This window comes from Nanorana parkeri, unplaced genomic scaffold (assembly GCF_000935625.1).
Source record: "Nanorana parkeri isolate BGI_ZX_2015 unplaced genomic scaffold, ASM93562v1 scaffold840, whole genome shotgun sequence".
Taxonomy (NCBI): Eukaryota; Metazoa; Chordata; class Amphibia; order Anura; family Dicroglossidae; genus Nanorana; species Nanorana parkeri.
Genome location: NW_017307108.1, coordinates 707,979 through 731,756, shown reverse-complemented (window position 1 = coordinate 731,756; position 23,778 = coordinate 707,979). Strand labels below are relative to the sequence as shown.

Genomic DNA, 23,778 nt, shown 5'->3' with positions numbered 1-23,778 from the left:
GTGCTTAATCAGTCATATATATTTTCAGGCATGCTTCCAATTTCGCCAGCGTAAGCTACTCTTACACTAAATAGTACTTGTATTCAGCAGCAGCTCCTTGTGACTCCTTGGCATTCATTTTCTTATGGAATGGAATATCTACTTGTGATCATAATAATATTTCCATGAATGAAGATGAGCTGAAGTGTTACAGAACCAATTTATTGCCCTCGCAAACATAGGTCTCATTGCTCCATCCAGAAAATAAGTAAGAGTTATCTAATTTAATGAGCAGAAGTTTTCACGATCTTCCACTAAATCCAAAACACTGTGTACATAATGGCAGTTCCTTCTTTGCCCTGTTTGTTTTGATATCTCCTTGTTTAAATGCTATGCATTTGTATCCACCAAAAAAAGCAAAAGCTTGCTTTTGCTCTGCCGTGTGATGATGCCTTCCAAAGCTGATAGCATGCAGTACAGTCTAGATACAGATTTATTCTGCAGGAAGGACCATATTAACTGAAATGCTTTTCATGGAGCAGTGACTATGACAGCAGGGCAGAGGAGAGAGCACTAATATACATATACAACAAAAAGGGGGACAAATTGGAGTTACGCTAAACCAGATAAAATATAGTATGCTATACCAGTCTCCAGGGTTTCAACAATAATAATCAAAAAATAGGGTGTCCCCAAAAGAATAGAAATCCCTTACTCTGAGCCGGTTCAATAAACAGGTGAATAATACATGATTTGACAGTTAGAATATTTAATCATAGAAAAAGTTTTAACATTACATCCACAACAAGACATTTAAAAACAATTAAAAAACTTCCCTAAGGTAACAAATATAAGAATCATGGGTGATCTACAATCCAACTAAAGTGATACTATGGAGTAGCCACCTACTATACAGATATCTCATGTGTGGGTACAATGTATGCCGGGTTACTCACAGCTCATGTTGCTCAGGGAGCTCAGGGAGAGACAGTCCTGCTCGGGTTCCAAAATGCTGGATGATGTGTTTGCTTCAATAGGTAATTGTAATTGTAATTGGGAGCAGGAGATGGGGATAGATACGCTGGGCTGGAAATTCAAGTGCCCCTGCCTTTTTCCTTTGCTTGGGGCTCTCACTGGCCCTCGGGCTCGAATTTCAAATTTGAGAGCTAACCCAGAGGCATTTCCATGTAGATGTGTGCGGCCGCACAGTAAAGAAAAAAGGTGTATGCAGGAGTCTCAGAGGTAAGCGATTCCCAGTAGAAAGGTTGTGCAGAGTACAGCAAGTTGTCGTCCGGTCATTTCACTCAGACTCTGCTGGATGCGTTAAGGATTCCAATGCAGGCTTTTTAGATCCAATCCCAAACGGCTGGGCTCCGTCTCAGCACCGTCAAAGCCCAAGCTGACAATGATAATGCCGCGGCTGATGTGCGAGATGAGCTTTGATGAGTGTGTAGGGAAGTTTGAATAGCACACATAACCCTGACGCGTTTCCTCCCCGCTCAGGGGCTTCTTCAGAGGGGTGTGTGCTCTAGGTCTTGTAGGGATGCAATAAATAGCCGGTTGATGAAGCTAATTAATTGCCAGATGTCAGGCAGTCAGCCGACCATGTCATTTAGTAATAAAATATACTATGAAAGATGCTTATACTTAATTGTAGCGAAATGGCACCTGTTAGCCTTTAAATAGTATTTAATACTCATGGGACCCTTTTCGGTCTATAGTCATAGGGAAAAAGTGATGCAGAGATAACCTCATAGTCATCTGTGTCCAAACGGACTTAATGTTTAAAATAGAAACAGTTTGAACGGGTTGTTCATAGGGTCACATAAATATAGGAGTAATTTCTGATGTTGAAGCTGACATCGTGATTATCAAGGTCACAGAGAACTATATTAGGATAGACAACAGCATAACATCAGATTATAGCCCCATAATTGGACCGCCCGTGCGGGGATTTTTTCTACAGTGACAAACAGAACCTTGGGGGGTCCCATAAATGATTCAAAACTATATAAATATATAAGTAGGAAATCAAATAGTCAATTTACAAAACGTAAGATGTATATCACAGCAGTGACCAGATGTATTCAAAAGTAACAGTATGTAATCTAGATATACATATAAATATAGAGGCTTCAACTATTGAAGCAAGGAGCATTATGTTCGGTGTATGCATTGTTCATAGAAAACAACGAAAATTGATCATGTCATTAAGACCTGGCGCCTCATGAGCTTCCGTTTGATGGATCCACCTGCACTCTCTCTGCAATAGGGATTTATCCCAGTCTCCCCCCCGTCTGGGCTGATGTACCCTATGTAGGGCAAAAAAGCGAAGTCTGTCGATACGTCCATTATGGGTGTTTACAAAATGTCTAACTATAGGGGACCTGAGGTCCCTGGCTGCTATGTCGGATAGGTGGTCCGATATTCTGTTTTTAAACATGCGTTTGGTTTTCCCCACATAAAACATATCACAGTTGCAAAGCATCAGGTAAATCACACCCCTCGTCTCACAGTTGACATAATGGCGGGCCTTGAAGTGTTTACCCCTGGGGGTGGATATCTCTGTACCCGTCTGGACGTATCTACAGAATTTACACCTCTGGCACTGGAAAGTGCCCTTGTATTTACAACAGGTAAGGGGCTTGCTCACAAAATCACTGTTGGTCAATTTATCCTTCAGAGAGGGGCATCTTCGATAAGTAATGATGGGTCTAGTGCCCAAAAACCTCGAGATTCGCGAGTCTCTGGTAAGACAATGCCAATGTTTTTGGAGGATCTTTAGTATTTGTGCATGTTGGCAATTATATGTTAGAATTAATCTTACCAGAGAATCCTCTCTGCTACTTATGTTTGATTTGGATGTACTTGTGTTGGTTTTATTAAATTTCCTGGGTCCATTTTTTACCCGTTGATAGGATTTTTTCAATATTTTATTTGAGTAGCCCTGGTCTCGTAGTCTGAGTCTTAATTTATGTGCCTCTCTTTCAAAGTCCACATCGTTGGTACAATTACGTCTGACTCGCAGATATTGACCAAAGGGGATGCTGTTTTTTAAGCAGGATGGATGAGCACTGTTAGCTTCTAAGATGGCATTACCAGCTGTAGATTTTCTATATAGGCTAGTATAAAGGGTTCCTTCGGCATCTTTGCATATTAGGACATCCAGAAAGGGTAGTCTGTTGCAATCATAGGTGACAGTAAACTTTAAACTTTAATATACATATACATAATTTTCTTTTGGCAATCGGTGTCAATAACCTCTGGCCCGTATTGTATCCTTCAGTAGCCCTGATGTAAGGCTGACTGATATGTGGGAACTATCCCATTTTATACCTTATAGGAAGCAAATGTTACATATTAGAGTTCATAAATTAGCTTTCAACCTTGCAAAGCATATAATGTAGCATAATAAATGAAGAAAACAAATTCATCAAGAAACCATTATTATGTGGTTTATAAATTATGTATATACATGTTAGCACATTATTTTTCACATTCTAAAAACAGCTTTTATTAGTAATTAGATGGGGAAAGGAAAGGGGTACAGAAAAGAAAAAGGGGGAAGAGAACCATTCAGCTCTACACTTACACATAAAAAGTTTATACACATAAAAAGTAACAGAATGTACTGTATTGTAATGTTGTGTGTCATTACATGTTAATACAGGTCATGAAAATTATGGCTGCTAAAACACAAAAGGTTTACCAGAATACCTAGGAGTCAGAAAAGTGTGTAAATGAGCGTAGTGAATATAGAGTGTAGGGTGCAGGGTGTGCAGGGCTCTTGCCTGCAAAAAGGGTGGCATCAGTGGGTAGATATAATGTAATTCTACAGTACTGTTGGTAATAGGTTGCAGGCATTGGAACAAGTCAACCCCTGAGCCCGCTTCTTTTGAAAGTTTTTAATTTTTGTAATGTAGCAGGGCAGCGCCTGTGTTCATATATACATTTCTAATATGGAAAGCTAGTTCTAACATGGAACAACCATGATTCTTGGGTTGGTGGTCGCCTGTATCCAGGTACGTGCAGCTTATTTAAGCTGCATAACAGGTTTCCCTCTTGCAAGATTACCCCTATACTCCTAATCAACTTACAACTGTATTTATTTTATATTCCTATCACTTTCTTCCTGGAGTAAATTGTTACCAAGAAAAATAGAGCGGGTACTCAGACAGCTATAAAATCCTGCCAAAGGTTATTCATTTAAAGATTTCTTTTTCTTTAGATGCACTGAACCCCATGCAAACCCCATGCACTGAAACTGAACCCCAGGCAATGAGATAAAATTCATATATGGGAGCTTTCTGGTAGGGCAAAAGGCCTGCTTTTTCTCTACTTGTGTGTCCCTCCCCCAGTCTCTGACTGGACAGTGAAACAGCAGCTTGATAAGCTCATTCCATCTGCCACGTTGCTCTCTCTGCCTATCAGCATGCTCCTTGTTAGCATGTGAACTTGAGTCTTTGTGCTGCTTCTCCATCTCCCTGCCTGAGCTCTGCTGTACAGGGTCTACAAGGGGCTGATACTAAGTCACATTCAGGCACTTACATTTACATTTAATATTGTATCAATTAGGGATGCACCAATACCTATACTAGTAATTATATCGGAGCCGATACCGAGTATTTGGGTGACTACGATGCATAATGTAACGAAATGTACAGCGCTAAATACCCTTCAGGAAATTCAATAACGATAGGGATCAGAGTGATGTCACCTCCGTGTCACACAATCATTGAATTCGTTACCTCATGATGAGGGAGCATGGAGCTGGCCTCCCGGCCAATCAGAAAGCAGGGCGCCGCTTCATTACACGGCACCCGGCTTCCATGATTGGCCAGCAGGACGGCTCCGGCTGGGTATAGGAGGAAGGCCGCTCCTGGCTGGAGAGGCCCCTGGGGTGACAGGCAGGACATGCCAAGGTGAGAGGGGACAAAGATCCACACTGCAGAAGAGACATGCTGGATCATATGATTATTATTATGGGAATTCGTATGGGACGGCTTTCTTGTTAATCGGGAAGCCGGGTGGCGAGTCATTACACGCCACCTGGCTTCCTGAATGGGACTTCAAGTACTCGGTAAATTGGTATAGGCGAGTACCAGAAAAAAAGTATCGGTACTCGTACTCGGTACCAAAATACCGGTATCAGTGCATCCCTAGTATTAATGAATACAAAGCTGCATAAATTTGTGTCTTTGGCTAAATTGTACCTTAAAATAATTTCATCCCACTGTAATTAGCCTTAGGTAGAAATTCTGGGATACTACATCTATACAAATTCTTCCTGCAGATAGTGTTTGTCCTCTTCTATGTGGCACTAGTTGGAGTATCTAAATCTGTTTGTATTTGTTCTATAAATAACAGAGTACATACTGGAATTTCGCTGTGGGATTTAAGCCTGGGCTTTTCCAAACATCAAAACAATGAGTGTTTGTGGCTTCTGCCTATCATACAGGCACAGAATGTGAGCTGACAGGCTGGGACTCAATAGGCACCAAAGAAATTTGCTTGCTAAAGAACCTCGAGCAGTATCAGCAGTAACTCTCAGAGCGTGGCTGGCACAATCTGTAATGTGTTCAGCAATCTTTCGGCTCCAGTAAGTGACTGATAAACACTTGTCATTACTCAGGGCGAGGCAGTGGATGAGATGAGTTAAACATAGGTCACTGCCATATCACAGGAGGGCACCCTTTTATTCCAGAATGCCAGTGACAATATCAAGTAATCAAGCTACAAAAGAATAAGAAAATAAGCTGGTGACGGAATGGTATGTAAAGGAGATGACCGCTAATCTTCTACTTTTGTTTTTCCTTTCACATTTGACTGCACTCACTGTGCTAAAGTAACAGTCGGCTGTTTTATGTAAATGTCTGTACAAATAGTGCGGGGACATGTTACTTGCACCTGAAGCTTTTAGAGAGTGAATGTCAGATCATTATTATATGCTGCGTTACTCAATGAGTCACTTTGTCCTCTTGAATTTACATAGTAAGTTTATAATCGAGCAGGGCAAAGGTTCCAATTTTAAAATCTAGTTCCGGGGGGAAAAAAAGCTCTCCTTCAAGTTGGGCTGCCTCTGCACTGCAAGGTTAACTACGTGTTTAGGTCTATGGTAGCTTTGTAAAGGAATTTTACTTACCCAATGCCCATTCCCCTGGCAGATGGCACTGACCTCCTAAGCTTTGGCTTGTGGACTGTCCCTTGACATCCTCGCGTATAATGCATTGTACACAGTGACTTTAGTGGGCCTCCGACCGCTAAAGCATTGAGGGGAAGAGGCTGTGGGTACCAAACTTGGAGCCTGTGGAAGCGGGGATCTGGTAAAGAAAAGTCCTTTCCACAGGTACCCAAGACGAAAAAACACACAAGCGCCAACACCTGCAGCTGAAAGGAAGGGCAGAGTGATATACAGCTGAGGCAGTTCCCACTGGTCAGCTTGCCTGTTTCATCTTGCCAGGTACCCAAGACATTAACAAGCAGATAACCCTTGCAGTGTGGAGGAAGCCCCATTACAAAGGGAGTTTCTTTTTTCCTGGAGATAGGGTTTCAAGAGAAAAACCAGCTAGTACCAAAATTTACCCTTGCAGGTTTACCACCTCCGCATTTCAAAGGTTAACTGCATATTGGTCTAGACCAGAATAAAGAAGATATTCTCACCTGATCCTTAGTCCTGCAGCAGTGAGCACTCACCTGTCTCCCTCTCTGCTCTGGCTGTGGTATGTCCCTCAGTATCCTCACATTCAATGCAGGTTAATAGACCTGCATTAGATGTGATAAAGTCAATGGGGTTTACACCGCCGGAGCCCAGGGGAGAAGAGTCTATGGGGATCAGTCAAGGTGAGTAGGTCTTCTTCTTTAACCGCCTCCCGGCATGCCGTTGTACAAGGACGGCCAGCCGGGAGCTTCCTGGATCTAACAGGCCATCAAAAGACGGCCTGGTAGCTCCGCCCACGCCACTCGGTGTGTGCGAGCGGGAAACTAGAGCCGGCGGATCGCTTGTATAACGTAACAGTGTGTGTGCCTCCCCCTCCGCGGCCCCCTCCTGCTGGTCCCGAGCTCTGCTGTGCCCGGTGCGAGCCCGGGACCAGCATGAGGGCTCTGTGACAGGGGATTAGAGGGAGATCGGTACATGATCTCCCTCTGATCCCCTCTCCGGTGTCAGAATGCAGAAGTCATGTATATTACATCACTTTCGCATTTTCATGTTGCTCTTCAGCTTCAGAAGCTGGAGAGAAGCTGATGAACAAGATCTCTGCTTCATCAGCGTCTTTGGGGGTCCCTAGGTGATGTTAGCGGTCTTGGACACCCCTGATGTCTCCATAAAGAGGACCTGTTTGGTGAACTGGCTATTACATAGGGGATTTCTTAATCCCCTATGTTATAGCAATAAAGTTGTCTAAAAAAAGTAAAAAAAAAAAATTACAGCATTAAAAAAAATAAAGAAGCTAAAACAATATTCACAAATAATAATTAAAAAAAATAACACAAAAAATGTTTTAAAGTCCCCCGCCCCCCCCTACATACACATGCAAACATGCGTCGGGTGCGCCTATGTACGAAAACGACGATTGCGCCCATGATGCAGCACATGTTACATATCACCGCGAACGTCGGAGTGAGAGCAATAATTTTAGGGCCATTACTTTGCTATCACATGGGGGGTTTCTTAGCCTCCTATGTGATAACAATAAAGTTAAATTAAAAAATAAATAGGAAAAAAAAATAAAGTTTGGTCTTCAAGTGCTTAATTTGGTCCGTAGAACAGTTAACCCTTGCAGTGTGGGGGCAGCCCAACTGCAAAGGTTAATTTTGTTTTTTCCTAGAGTTCCTCTTTAGCTAAAGTGGACCTATCTTCAGATATATTTCTTTATGATGCATGCTCAGTATAACAAATATTTATTACTAAGAAATCTTAGTACACGATAATGCCTTCATCCAGTTTTCTCTCCAGAAGGACAGAACCATCTTTGTTCAGGAATCATTCAGGGTCAGCATCTACTTTCTGAACTAAGATGCTAGCGATAAGGTGATCCAATCTAAGGTGAATTTTGGCTGTTTTCACAAATATCTAATATAGATAAGCTTCCTCTTAATGCTCTCACATTGTGACCTGCTACAAATTTTTAATTTTGCAGTATAATTGTAAAAGGTGAGGGGTATTGAGACTAAGGAAATGTTCATTCTTACCTGCAGCAGAATAATGCCATATTTTTTAGTCTAGGCAGAGTCACTTGACTGGAGTTCATGGACTTATTCTTAATGATAATAGATGAAGCGTTTTAAAAATAATTGTATTATTGCCGTAAAGTCACTGATAGGTCCACTTTAAAGCTGAACTCCGGGATGGAGGAAAAGTTATCCTTGAATTGGGTCCCCCTGTGCACCACAAGGGTTAAACATTTATTTTGTCTAGGGATGATGAATATAGTGAATGGCTTACCTTATTGCTCATTCCCCTGGGAGGCAGCACTCTCTTACGCTGTCCAACACTTCCAGAATGTGGTTAGGACCTTGGCATCCTCACGTACAATGCAGGACCATGTGCATGATGACTTTGGAAGAGGGGCAGCTTTGGGGATCATTCTGACAAGGAGGAGAAAGTCTGCAGGAGCATGGAATAAGTTAAGTATTTGATCTTCTTCATCATCCTTTAAATCATTAAACAGTTAAACCATGCAGAGTGAAGGTTGGGCCACTGCAAGGGTAACTTTTTCTCCAGCTCAGAGTTAAACTTTATTGGAATCCTGTGTGGAGAGAAATATATAGATTACTTTCTGATCCCTTCTTCTGCAAATGCTGGGTGTCTAGTCATCATGGCGATCCTTTGGCTCTGATGCTTTCTGGGTCACTTACATGGAACAAGGATTAAGAATTTTAACTTTGTTCTGACTTTCCTGGTTGCAGCTGGTGGTAAAAGTTCAGTGATTCAGAGGGTGTAATATAAAAAAAAAATAAGAATGATAGCCTGGCAGCCAGCAGTTTAAGGCGGGATGTCTGGAATAACAGCTTTTTCTTAGGATAGGTAGATTCATATGTGTATTGTTATATATTATTATTATTATTATTATTATTAATATTATTATTTTGTTGTATTAACTAGTTGGGATATTTCCTTGTCCACTTTTACTTGAGTGTTTTCCTACAGCAAATCACCAGGTTAGTAGGATAGGAGTTTGGATTACATATTGAAGAATTAACATAAGTGAAGCTTTTCATCTAAACCAACCAACTAAATCATGCTTAATACATGGCATTCAGCTACAAAAACATGGTAATCAGCTACAAAATATGTGAGAGTGAAAGATCTAAAGAAACACTCCAGTCAAAACAGCCAACAGAAATATTTGACCACATATGCAATTGATATCAGAAGACGAATAAACATGCATTCACAAACCATATGCATTACTTTTTTATTTGTTTTTTTTTTTACAGAGTTCCTGTTTTTAGCATTTGGATATCACACAGAAAATATGTCTGTGTGTGGCTGGGCCTCATTTTAAATACAGCTTGTTAATGCTAGAATTTGGTGCTGGTTAGTATTCAGTAGCTTCACTATAGTGTCTGTGACATTGTAAATGAATTCACTTAAAATGCTGAATGCATTTCTGAGTGACTGACAGTTTAGATTTCTCGACCTGAGAAAAAGACAGCATCTTCAAATGATGGAAGAAGTCCTCGCCCCAGCACATTAGAGGACTAACTTTTCTTTCCTGAGGAGTCCTCCTCATTTGGTCTACACACTACAGAGTACTAGATGCATACAATTATTGCCTAGTGCAGATAGACAATTCTACAATTGGTGTATAAGTATTATACATGCAATTTAGTTTTACTTCACTTGAAGTGCACGGTATAGAATTCAGAGTGTTGTTGCTTAAGCTAATATAGTGTAGCTGTGAATGATCGGCTGCTTTATATTTATATGTACAGAGAGGGAGATTGATTTTTGTGGGATGGGTACTTATAGGATTTTGCAGGGGGACTTTTTTACGTAGCTGCTGTTTTATTAAAATCAATGTTTCAGTGAAACTTTGGTTTCAATAAAATAACAGCAACCTAAAAAAGAACCTGCAAAATTACATGACTGCCCATTCCAATTGATCTCATACTTTTTTTTTTTTAATGGATTTATCTAGGTGTTCATTTAACCACTTGAAGACCGGAGTGTTTCACCCCCTTCCTGGCCAGGCCATTTTTCAGTGTTCAGCCCTGCGGTACTTTGACTGACGTTTATTCTGTCATGCAATGCTGTACTGATACGAATTTCATACCATTTTTTGGGGACAGATAGAGCTTTCTTTTGGTGGTATTTAATCACCGCTGGGGTTTTTATTTTTTACTATATAACAAAAAAAGTACCCTAAATTTTGAAAAAAAAACATGTTTCCCTATAAAATGTTATGAAACATTTATTTTCACCCCAATTTTTTGGTATAATATAAAAGACGGGGTCACGTTGGGTAAATAGACACTAGACATGTCAACCTTTAAAATTGCCCGCGAAATCGCAGAAAACGACCGCAACCAATATTGGCCATAGGCGACACTTTAAACGTTTTTACCGCTCATCAGTTTAGTGTTATCAGTGATTGATGGCCCTACAATTATTGCTCTCACTCCGACGTTCGCGGCGATATGTAACATGTGCTGCATAATGGGCGCAATCGTCGTTTTTGTACATAGGCGCACCCGACGCATGTTTGCGTGTGTATGTGGGGGGGCGGGGGACTTTAAAACATTTTTTGTGTTATTTTGTTTAATTATTATTTGTGAATATTTTTTTTAGCTTCTTAATTTTTTTTAATGCTGTAATTTTTTTTAAACTTTTTTTTTTAGACTTAACTTTATTGCTATAACATAGGGGACTAAGAAATCCCCTATGTAATAGCCAGTTCACCAAACAGGTCCTCTTTATGGAGACATCAGGGGTCTCCAAGACCTCTGATGTCACCTAGGGACCCCCACAGAAGCTGATGAAGCAGAGATCTGCTTCATCAGCTTCTCTCCGGTGTTCTGCACCGGAGAGTGACACTGAATGCAGGAAGTGATGTAATATACATCACTTCCTGCATTCGGGGACAGGAAGAGAGATCAAAGGGAGATCGAGTAATGATCTCCCTTTGATCTGCTGTTAGAGCGTCGCCGTGCCGGTCCCAGCCGCACCGGCCACATCGGATCACGGACCGGCAGCGGCGACGAGGAGACGGCGGGACATAGGTACGGGAAGGGGTGGGGGGGAGGCCGCACACCTGCGCTCGCCTGATCGCTTGTATGTAAACAGCCATCGCTGGCTGTTTACATGCTCACAGTTTTCCCTCTCGTGTGCGCGCTGAGTGCCGCACACGAGAGGGGGGAGGGGCAGGACGTCTTAAGACGCAAAAGTTTGCAAAATTTCGTTCCATTCACCAAGCTTAGGGAAACTTTGGGGGTTATTCACAAAGCTGCCGAAGGCAGCCGAGTGAATAACCCAGCAGAAGTGAAGTGAGCCGAACTACGTTCGGCTATCCACTCCGGCTCAGTACAGCTGATTTCAGCCATGCATCGGCTGAAATCAGCTGTACATCGGCTGCCTTCGGTCAGCCGAACATGCCCTGCAGAGGGACTTCAACTCAGCTCACTCGCTGCCGCTCGCCCCTATTCTCATAGGGGCCGAACGGCAGTGAGTGAATAGCCAAATGTCGCCGGGCAGCATTCGGCTCGGCTATTCTGCTCGGTACCTCACAGGGACCGAACAGAATAGAAATTAAGTTAAAAGAAGGAGAGAAAAAAATAAAACTGTTGCCAAATTATTTTACAAATGAAAACAAATAGGAAAGTAGTAAAATACATTTAAAAAAAATGTTTTTCAAAGAAAAAAAACAATTGGGCGGAGCTAGCAGTGACAGCTAGCTCCGCCCAACTGTTCCCTATTGGCCGGCACCTGCTAGAGTCTTCTAGCAGGTCACGGCCAATGAATAACAACTGTGTATATGCAGGGGGGCAGTTCTGTCAGAGAATGGTTATTCTAGGGAGGGGAGATGGAGGGTATAGGATAAACTTTACCTCTCTAGCAGCTCTATCAGGTCTCCCGCCCAGCTCACTGATGTCGATGTCACAGGCTGCCAGGATCTGGCTGGGATGCCAGCCAGAGCATTCTGCTCAGCTCCTGGCCCCAGTGACATCAGTAACCCGGGAGGGAAAGCCGGGCAGGACTAAGAGCTCTCAGCAACCTGGGACTCTGGCTACTCCCCTGCTTCCGCCGCACACACCTGCCGCCCCCTAATGAGATGCCACCAGAGGCAACAGTCCCAGGCTGCCTCATTATAGGGACGACCCTGTGTATGTGGCATATAGTTTACAGGAAAATGCCACTGCAGCGTTTAGGGAGGTAAGGGTCGTATGAGTAATGCTTACCCTCTTTTGTTTCCTTTATTTAGAATGCTGCAGAAAAAGCTTGGCTCTCCCTTCAGCTGCTTCTTGCAGCTTTTGGTCTGGCACTAATATTTGATCAGAGTGCAGGGACTAAAAACATGCCGATAGCAACTTAACTGTGGGGTGAGCCAAGATTGCTCTCCAGTGTTTCCACTTGCCTTTATTACTTACAACTTTATGTCCTCCTTTAATGGATGCCATCCTTTTTTCTCCATGCTTTATGTTAGTTGATTTCCCTGGAATAATCGTATGTAATTACAATCATGTGTTAACGTGTGTGTCCATTGCCTCCACTTTCAAATATATTGTATTAGTTCCAGTCTCCATAATTACATTACTGCTCACATCCCTTTAATGAACAATATTACAGAGTATATTAATCTCATATAAATATAGCTTTTCTAACTCTTTAAATAAAATGATCAAATAACCACTGGCAGCCAAAGCTACGATTTCAGCATTAAAGGACAGCATGGTTTATAAAATCCTTGACTATATTCATGGCCATTATATATTCGACAAGGTGTTCCGTCTTGTGCTTCTTTTATGCATTCAATATATTTTAATAATTCCGGAATTGTTCAAATGGCATTTGCTCAAGACATAAGGGAAATCTCTTACCACACATCAAAAGTTTAACATCAAAGCAAATGATAGCTTTTCCTTGAAGCCAAAGATTCACCTGTGTCCCCTTAATTAATATTCGTCATTTATGCTTCAAGGACTCTAAAATCTATTGGAGATTATCTGCTAAGCTCGACTAACTTTGAAAAGATGGTTTAACATTCTTCCTGATATACTCTAAGGGCTGGTCAGTCAGTCTTGCATATTTCAAGCCATGAAAGTGAATTAGGCTTGCAGCACTAATTAACACTCAGTACTCTTTATCACGCAAATGAGGGAGACGGCAAGTTCTTTGATAAGAAGCAAATGTAAATTCACTGTACGCCCTTTTACATGCGACACTCAAAAGCTTGTTTGGCCAAGTTGTCTATCTTTTGCTGTTTTTTAATCATTCCTTTATGTCTCTGAGTCAACTGTACAACCAAAAGTGCTAGCATGTAGCACAGATACAGCCCCATATTATAAAAATTCAAAGAAAAATATTGGAGGGCTATTTGTCTAGTTATGCTTCCTTTCATTCCAAAAGCCTTGCTTTCTATAAGGATTTAAATATTTATTTACAGATAGTGGGCAAAGTCATGTAAATTATTCCTAAATTATTATGCATTTCTGCTAGCCAACTAGTTTGACGTAGCATTATGCAGTTTGATTGTAAGCCCTCACGGGCAGGGCCCTCCTTACCATCTTGTCTTAAATTGTATTGTGACTGTAATGTCTTCCTTATATTGTAAAGCGCTGTGCAAACTATTGGCGCTATATAAATCCTGTATAATAATAATAATATACATAGGCTGTATCTGTACTTTAAATCAGCAGTCCTGAATGCACAGTTGGACCATGGGCATAAAGGAATAATATACATGGCTCTGTCCACTACCCCTAAATAAAAATGTATATCCTTATCTATTGAATATGTAATGAAAATGATGGCACATGAGTATCTTCTGTTTGAAAAGTTCTGCTGTGCATCAAAGTGAATTATTGGTGGGCTTTATCGAAAAATATCCACCTCACTATAAATTGTTGATAGTAAGATAGTTGTCTTCAGTGTTTATGAATGCAGAGTGTTTGGAAGGTCATAAAATCATAAATTCTGCCCCCATTGTGGCTGCACACAGCAAAGCTTTGACAAGTTGGGTAGTTTATGGATTCCCCATAGTGTGATACGAAGCTCACACATACCTTCCAACTTGTTAAGAATACCTAGTCAGAAAGTCACTGTGTAGTAGTCTAGCAGAGAGATAAGAAGATCAGCAGATGATAACTATGAAGCAGTGTTTGCATGTGTAATGAGCAAGGGCGGTCATTACTAGGTACCTACAATTATGTAAAATGGTAAATACACCTCCATGGAAATTGTTGACTTTTTCAACATATTTTAACAGGCAAACAATAGGGGGGTTATTCACACAGCTACCAAAGGCAGCTGAGTGAATAACCGAGTCGAAGTGAAGAGAGCCGAACGACATTCGGCTATTTACTTCATCTCAGCATGGCTGATTTCAGCCGCACATCGGATAAAATAAACCGTACATGGGCTGCCTTCAGCCAGCCGAACATGCTCTGCATGTGCGGCTGAGCCAAAGTGCAGAAGGAGTTTGACTCAGTCGATCCAACATCTTTATCGCCAAAGCTACATAGGGGCTGAACGGCAATGAGTGAATAGCCAAATGCCACTGAGCGGCATTCGGCTTGGCTATTCTGCTCGCTAATGCCAAGGTAGCGAGTAAAATAGAAACTTTTCAACAAATGAAAAAAAATGTTTACAAATTATTTACATAAATATAAAAAAAAGAAAAATTTAAAAAGTTAAGTAAATCATTAAAAAATTTTAAAGACAAGAAATAAAAAAACAGCAAGGGGTCCCCCTCCCAAACCATGCCACACCCTTTAGGTCTAGTAGGAATTTGAGGAGGGACCCCAAGTTCAAATTTTTAAAAAAAGAAAAAAGTGTGTGGAGTTCCCCCCAAAGTCATACCATGCCCTTAAGGTCTGGTAGGAATTTTAAGGAGGAACCCCACCCCCACAAATGGGGAAAAAATATGTGGGGTTCCCACAAAGGGGGGGATGAGTGAGCAGCCCCCCTCCCTGCCATACCAGGCCACATGCCCTCTCCACCGGGAGGGTGCTTTTCCAGGGTTGCCCCAGAAAAGCACCTTGTCCCCATGCTGATAGGGACAAGGTCCTCTTCCCCACAAGCCCTGGGGCGTTAGTTGTTGGGAGGGGGGTGGGCAGGGGGGCCTATTCACATCAGGGTAAGGCCCCCAGATGGGGCACCCTTGGGAATGAGTAAGGGGTATTTGTTCCCCTACCCATTCACTAAAGAGTTAAATTAATTTTTTTTAAAAGAGGCTAGATTTTTAGAAAAAAAGTGTCTTTAATTGCATAAACAACGCAACAAATGCTTTAAATAATTAGGTGGAGCTAGCGGTGACATCACCGGTAGCTCTGCCCAACTGTTTACATTTTACCGGCACCTGTCAGAGTCTTCCAGCAACTGGACAGAGCCGGCCGTGACAGCAAGGCCGGCTCCGCCCAGTTGTTGTTTAATGACAGATCAGCGTCTGCATGTTATTTGAGGAAGCTGATCTGTCATTACAGCGCAACAACTGGACGGGAACAGGTCATTTGAGAATGTTGATCTGTCATCGCAACTGGGCAGAGCGAGATCACTGCTGGCTCTGCCCAGCTGTCATTTGCGTGGAGAACGGTCGATTTTGACTGACCATTGTCCACACTTTGGCTGTCACTTTGGCTCAGCCGAGATGAAGCATATGCATTCGGCTAGGGTGCCTTCGGCTGCTCTACGGGCTATTGTGAATAACCCATACAGCAGCCCTTCGGTTTCGACTGAAGTGAGCAGCGTTCGGCTCTGTTCACTTCAGCTCAGTATGGCTGATTTCAGCCGTACATCGGCTAAAATCAGCCGCACATCGGCTGCGTTAGGCTGTCTTCGGTCATGAAGAGCAGGGCGGGGGGCTTATTCACATCAGGATACCCCAGATGCGGCCCCACCTTGTGAATGAGTAAGGGGTACTTGTACCCATTCACTAAAGGATCAAATAAAAGATAAATAAAAAGTCCAGACTTTTGAAAAAATACTTTAATTGAAAAAAATGCAGCAAAGGATTTTTGACAATTCCTTTATTGTAAAAAAAAAAAAAAATGGATCCACCGACGAAATCCTAAGGTCAATCATGATGTCCAGCGTTTTCCACGACGACTCGATGAAATAAAATATTTATTTTTAAAACCCGCCAACCCGACCGTACTCGACGAACTCCCACCGCAGAATGAAGAATCTGACAGATGCCAGCAAAATATAAACAATTGGATGTAGCTAGCGGTGACTTCACCGCTAGCTCGACCCAACTGTTTACATTTGTCCGCCACCTGCCAGAGTCTTCCAGCAGGTACCGGAAAATGAAAACAACTGGGTGGAGCCGGTCATGACGGCATGGCTGGCTCCGCCCAGTTGTTGTTGTTTAATGACAGATCAGCTTCCCTACGACATTTGGGGATGCTGATCTGCCATTACAATTCAACAACTGGGCAGAGCCAGCCGTGGCATCACGGCTGGCTCCGCCCAGCGGTTGTCTTTTGCAGGGAGAACGGTTGCCTTCGGCCGACCTTTCTCCCCGCTTTGACTGTCACTACGGTTCAGCCGAGCCGAAGCATATGAGTTCGGCTTGGCTGCCTTCGGCTGCTGTATGGGCTATTGTGAATAGCTTGTACAGCAGCCCTTCGGTTCCAAGGGCCAAAGGGCTCCAAAGGGCTCCAGTGGCCAAAGGGCTCCAGTGGCCAAAGAGAGCTGAAGGATCAATAGTGAATAACCCTCCTAATTACTCAAATCTATTCTAAGTTTTAACATGTTAATAAAACAATTCTATTTAGGTTTTTTTATAAAGGTTTTAATGTATTAGTTCATATCAGTAAACTAATACATGCTCTTTCCCTGTCCCCCAGTTGTGGTCCTGCAACATCAAACTGGCACATGGGCTATTAAATGGAAAGGCCAAGTGACCATTTCAATGTACTCATCCACTGATGGTATCAGGAAACCCACTCTGAGAAATACCTAGCCCAAGCATATAGATAGAAACTGCCGAAAATCAGTAGCACTCAAATGCAACAAAGCATAAGAAAAAGTCAAAACATGAATTATATTAAAACAAAGAGGCAGTTTTGTGTAATGTAATACAGTTAGGGTTTACATCCACATTAACATTTTGCTTGTTGACAATTTAGTTGTTCTATGTGCCCCCATCGCACCTACATTTTGTTTTTATACTTGTGCTATGTAACTTTTTTGTTGAACTGCACCTAGACTTATTCCTAGACATTGCGGTCTAATTCCTAAAGACAGAAATATATTTCTTGAACTGAAGCTTCATGTAGACGGATTATTTTATTTTCAGAGCAATCATATTTCTCTCTTCCTGCCAGCACAGCACAGTGCTGCATCATTGCAAACGAGCAGCTTAAAAATCAAGCCCAGTAAGAAGAGATGTCAGACGTGAGGCATGTGAAGCAGCACTATCCCATCGGCAGCCTGACCATATGTCAGGCCTCAAGGCAACTTTTAAGCCAGCCAGAGACTAAGATGTCACTTCTGGAAAATTATCTCTCTCAGCTTGATGTGTATCTAGGTTCTGTGATTTCCATCCAAACTGGAATGAGGCGAATCAGTCAGCAGCAAGTTGTGCTAAGAAAATTGCACCAGCTGTCTCATTTCATGCCCTTTCTTTTGTTTTGTAAAGAAAACAAAAAGACATCATGCAGATCTCTTCTCTTCTTTCCTTAGCTAGTTTAAAATAGAGTGAGCTGCTTTGCTTATGATAGCAGAGTTCATATTTCTACCAGGCTTGGGGAAGAGTGGAGACTCACTATACAGGATTTATTAAGCAGAAAAAAATACACTACCTTGTCAAAACATAAAAATGCAATACCATGTATGTGTTACTAGTACAGCCTTCATTAAAGTAGAAGGTATTTGAATGTCTTACACCCATAAAAAATCCCCAAAAATAAGGATTTTGTTTTTACTTTATTTGTAGGTAGTGGACAGAGCTATGCAAGTCATTCTTTTATGCTCCTGGCTAACTGTGCATCCAGAGCCATTGGTTTACAGCACAGATACAGCCTAAAATTTTAGAACCTTTCAGTCCAAACTGCATAAGGAAAGATTTTTTTAACTTGTTGGCTATCATTGCAGTTCATGGAAACCAAGGCTTTCACACTTACCATACCACACATGAAAAGCTTTAGCTAAATATTTTGGGCATAGGTAATATGGCCTGTGCCTTCTCCTCCCCTACATTTCACCGTCCACATTAATCTGCAAATTTTGTTCTGTATCACAGGAGCAGTGATCAATATTCATTGATACTCGCATAACAGTGTCTGCATTGTCAATAAATAATATGATGTAGCAATGATATTTTTACCACATTGTAACACTCTGTTCCATTCATAGGAGATCAAAGCAGGACCTTTAATCTGTATATGATGTTAGTTAAAGTAACCCTTTAACTAGTTAAAGTAAGCTTAAGAAAAAAAGTAAATACACCATGTTCCTAGTTATCTCCTTATTAAAGGAGAACTATGAGGTGAGTGATTTTCACTCAATCTCATAGTTCGATCCGACTTGTGACAATGCTCCGATACTCAAGCGCTGACTGGGGAATGGACGGGGAGGGGGCTGGTACAGCTGGCTCTGCCTCTTAATAGGCAGAGCCAGCTGTCACTCACGCAGCTGGGTGGATCTTGACAGTAATGTCGGGATCCATCGGGGCTGTGGTGGTCTCAGTATACCGCGAGCTGCAGCTCACGATATACTGAGCTTTTGGTCATGGGAGGATGCTAGTATTTGTCCTCCCGTGACCCTCAGGAGAACTATGGGGAAAAACACTTACCCCATAGTTCTCCTTTAATCCTTAGTTAACTCTAACTAGTTCTAATTAACTCCTTCCTCCTCATCACCCCTTAGTTATTATTTTGCAGGTATTTTTTTTTTACCATTAATATATAAACTTTTTTTTCATTTTGTTCCTTAATTTTTTAGTAAGGCATTTCAGGTGCGTATTTAAAAAAATAATATCTTTATTTAATTTGTAAATAACTTCACCATCCTTTGTAAGAGACACATCATTTTAGTGTCATTATAAATTGAAAAGATTATAGAATAAACTATGTGCTTTTTATCTACAGTAATACTAGGGGGTCTATTTAAAATATTTTTATACAAGATTCACAGAACATTTATCCAAGATTCACCAAACTTTTTATCCAAGATTCACACATGTTTTAATTGTATTTAATTTAAAAAAAATATGTGAATCATGGGCAAAAATTGTGAGAATCTTGTATGTCAATAGATCTAGGTTTGTTAAAACTAACACTTGTCAAACTAGAAAAAACTATTTTTTTCCATGTTGTTACATCTTTTGTCTATAATTTGCATAAACAATACAATAATTTCTGCAAAACAAAAATGCCATAAGCCAGCCTTGGTTGTACCAAAAAATATATATAGGTTATCTTAAGTTTTAGTTAATATATTGTCCAATCAGTGGGCACATAGCTCAAGTGGATAAAGTCCTGCAGAGCAAACATAGTGTTATTTCAGGGGAGAATTGCCTAAGGACTCCCAATCTGTACTTTGCACTCTAGTAAATTAATCTCTGAAGGGCTTCTCATAGTGAGGACAACAGCCAGCTTTCCACTGCTACAGCTCAGTGGACCAAGACTGGTTTGATATTAGGTGGTTATTCTGGTTCAAAAGTGATGTTTTCAATGTGCACTTCAGTCAAAGAGAAAAACTAAACTGAAATGAATGCAGGGGGCATAGCCCACCTTTTGGGCAGTTCAATTTTTCAGATATACATTGCTGCACTGCTACAGTCTGCTGTACTCTTTTCTGTTATCTGGTGAGCCTGTAATGCACCTGTTGGTGATGGTGGAACAACCTTCTTGCTATTTCTATACAGCCCCTTGTGAAAAACAAAAATGCCAGTAGTTAGATATCTTATGCAGCCACTATCCACCAATCCGATTCAAACCTACCTTGGAAGTTTAAATGTGCTTTGTAATGAAGGAGGCAAACATAGAGGAAGTTTCACACCCCTACTCTCCTCCTACTGACCGTTAATAGATGTATGTACTTATTTTGCTATAGATTACAAAAAACTCACATTACGGTAAACATAGTAACTATCCTGGAACAGATGCTGTGTTTTGGGTAGAATTCATAGTTTACTGCATGCTTTCACTTGTTGTTTGTAATAATTACTCTTTAAAAATCAAAGCCAGAATTTTTTTAGTTTAGGACAGAGTAGGGAAGGGTTAAAATTTGTACTGTATGTAAAGCACTGCGTACATTTTTGGCGCAAAATAAATGCATAAATAATAACGTGTCAGGTTTTGTGCCATCTGACTCTCATTGGTGAGATTACACTTCACTTCCTGCCCCTTAGACACATTTAGAAATAAAAAGAAATCTCTCCAAAGTGAGAGAAATTCCATCTTAGACAGTTGTCACCGCAACAAGTGCCCCCGTTAAAAGATTTCCCCTCTACTCCTGTTACAATGACAACTAAAAATTTTGAATTTTACCATCTTTTTCAATCATCAAGACAAATAGTGAGAATGAATCTCCCCTGCGGGTACTCAGACCACAAAAATTTTTTTCAGGGCAGTTAACCCTTTCCTACTCCTACTTTCTAAGTAACTTAGAAAGTGTTGGCTTAATATACACCTAACCAATCTGTTATGACAGTTATCCAGAGGTCTTTTCTCTTCTGGATAGGGTTAATTGTTTCTATAGCTAAACTTGCACTTTTTACTCAGTTCAATTTCAAATGTGCTAATTAGTGTGGTAACATATTGCGCCACAGCACATTGTGCTATTGATAAATTTAACTAATAATAACAAGAAAGAATAACATTAATATGCATGTATGATTTTATTCCTTCTATCCCCTTATTGTTTCAGTTTTATATTATTTCCATAGTTTCCTTCATTTTAATTTTGTAAATTACGAATATTTGGTCATAGTAATGACAAACGTTCTTGATCTATTTCATTTGTCAGAGTGAAAAACTGAGGAATGGAATTTTATCTTTTGTTCTTCTACATTTTACAATGAAAATTATTCTTCTCTTTATTTAGAGTGCTTTGTGCACTGTGCTTACGGGTTCGGCAGCATGTCATTCAAAATGTTCTGTAGGAAAAAAAAACAACTTAAATATTTGTATTATGCTTTATTTCTAGATGGACTGATGTACAATGATGTACAGAAGCAACAGACAGTAGTACTATTAAACCAGTAACCATAACCCCAACCCTTCCTGTAACCTACCCCTATAAGGAACCATAACACTAACCCTTCCTGTAACTTACCCCTCTCTGTAACCATAACCCTAACCCTTCCTGTAACCTACCCCTATAAGTAACTGTAACACTAACTCTTTCTGTAACCTACCCCTCTGTAACCATAACCCTAACCATCCTGTAACCTACCCCTATATGTAACCATAACCCTAATCCTTTCTGTAACCTACTTCTCTCTGTATCCATAACCCTAACCCTTTCTGTAACCTACCTCTCTCTTTAGCCTTAACACTAACCCTCCCTATACCATACCCCTCTCTGTAACCATCATACTTACCCTCCCTATAACATACCCTTCTTTGTAACACTAATCCTTTCTGTAACCTACCATTCTCTGTAAACCTTAACACTAAATCCTTCCTATAATCTACCCCTTTCTGTGACAATAATTCTAGCCCTCCCGGTAACCTAACCACTAACACTTCCTGTAACCTTAACATTAGCACTCCCTATAACCTCAACCACAACCCCGCTCTCCCAATAACCTAACCATTGCTTTAACACTAACCCTCCCAGTAACCCACAACCCTAAAACTAATTCTCCCCATAAATTAACCATTACTATACCACTATAAACATTATATGCAAACATTAAGTGTTGGCCTGTCTCACCCCGCCTTTTAATTAACTGGAGAAAAAATCATCAACAACAGAGGTTCTAATCTTTGCCCACTCTACTTCAAAAAAGTTTTGTTTCTATCTGTGTCCTCACTTTGGTGAGATGCTAGAGGGAGCGGGATATCAATTTCTGTGTCATGTGACAGTGCTTCGGCCTAGTATTGGCTGATAGACCAGAAGACCATCACATAGGAGATCATGGGGTCTATTCACTATGGCTAAGCCGAACCTCTGGCAGGCTACTCGCTGCTGTTCGGTATATTCTTATAGATGCCGAACAGCAGTGAGTGAATAGCCGAATGGGGACCGAGCAGAAGAGAAAAATAGTTTAAAAAGTACAAATAAATAAATATAAAATGATTGTGCGGCGCTAGCAATGACAGCTAGCTCCCCCCAACAGTTTTCTATTGTCCGGCGGTTCTGCTGCCGTCAAACAAAATACTCCCCCGGGCGCTCTGGGAGTCTCTCGCTACCGGCCGCCCAGGAGAGAAACACTGCTTTTTCTTTTTTTTTTTCTTTTTTCCGACACTGAGCCGTGTCAGAATAGAAAAAAAAACATTTTTGCCCACAGGAATGCATTGCTAGATTCCTATTGGCTATTTCAATTTGCAATAGCCAATAGTAAACTAGCATTGTACCCGCCCTCTGCTTATGGACCTGATGGAGAACTGCAGCAGAGGGCGAGTACAATGCTAGGCCAAAAATAATTTTATTTTTTTTCTTTTCTGACACGGCTCCGTGTTAGCAGTGTTTCTCTCCTGGGCGGCCGGGAGCAGGAGACTCCCGGAGCGCCCGGGAGAGTTTGCTGTCTGGAGATCAGTGTCCCTGGTTAGCTGGTAACCAGGGACGCTGATCTCTCTGCAAGTGGCCGGAGCCAGCCGTAAGATCACGGCTGGCTCCGCCCAGCTATCAGAAGCGGGCTGTCGGCTGGCCAATGGCATATGCCTTTGGCTCGACTGAGCCGCTCAGCTAAGTTCGGGAGCTGTACGGGCTATTGTGAATAGCCGTACAGCAGCCCTTTGGTTCTACTGAACCGAAGGGGTCCTGGGGCCGAAGCTAGCCGAAGGATCGGCCGAAGCTACGGCTAGATCCTTCGTCTGCTTTGTGAATAGACCCCTATGTGTATAAAATCAGACATTTTAAAAGTGCAAAAAGCATCTATTTATTTCTTGTGGTGACTGAAAAAAAACTGCTTGCCACTAGAAGAATTAAACAAATAACTGCTGGACTTTTAGAACATATGCCTGGCACACCTTTTGCTTTGTATGCACATTGGGGTGAATTTATCAAAACTGGAGCAGACAAAACTGGAGCAGCTGTGCTTGGCAACATCAGCTTCTCTCTTCAGTTTGTTCAGTTAAGATGTGAAAATGAAAGAGAGCAGCTTATTGGTTGCCATGCACAGCTGCTCCAGATTTTGTCTGCTCCAGTTTTGATAAATTCCCTTTATTGGCTTCTCAGCTCCAACAAGCACAGCTCCTGAGGAGATCCCTGCTTTGTGCAGAGCCGGCGAACACCGTGTGGCTACATTGAGCACTTTCTTTGCGCACCATTTTGGGAAACCATATCTAGTGACTCACTTCCTCTTACCCCTAAACATAGGAGGAGATAACATGCTCCCCCATACCCGGAAGCACTGGGTATTGTCACCATGAACTACAGAGGAAATAGCAGTGAGGAAGCACTAGCAAGGTGAGAGTAGAGGCCTTTGCAAAGACATGGTTCCTAAGGTGACAGTGCATATATAT

The 23,778-nt window shown here is 41.4% G+C and overlaps 1 pseudogene; it reads left to right on the top strand.

The window, feature by feature from the left end:
• Positions 1–2,687: 2,687 nt before the first annotated feature.
• LOC108794360 overlaps positions 2,688–23,778 on the top strand; it is a 24,499-nt pseudogene continuing 3,408 nt past the window's right edge.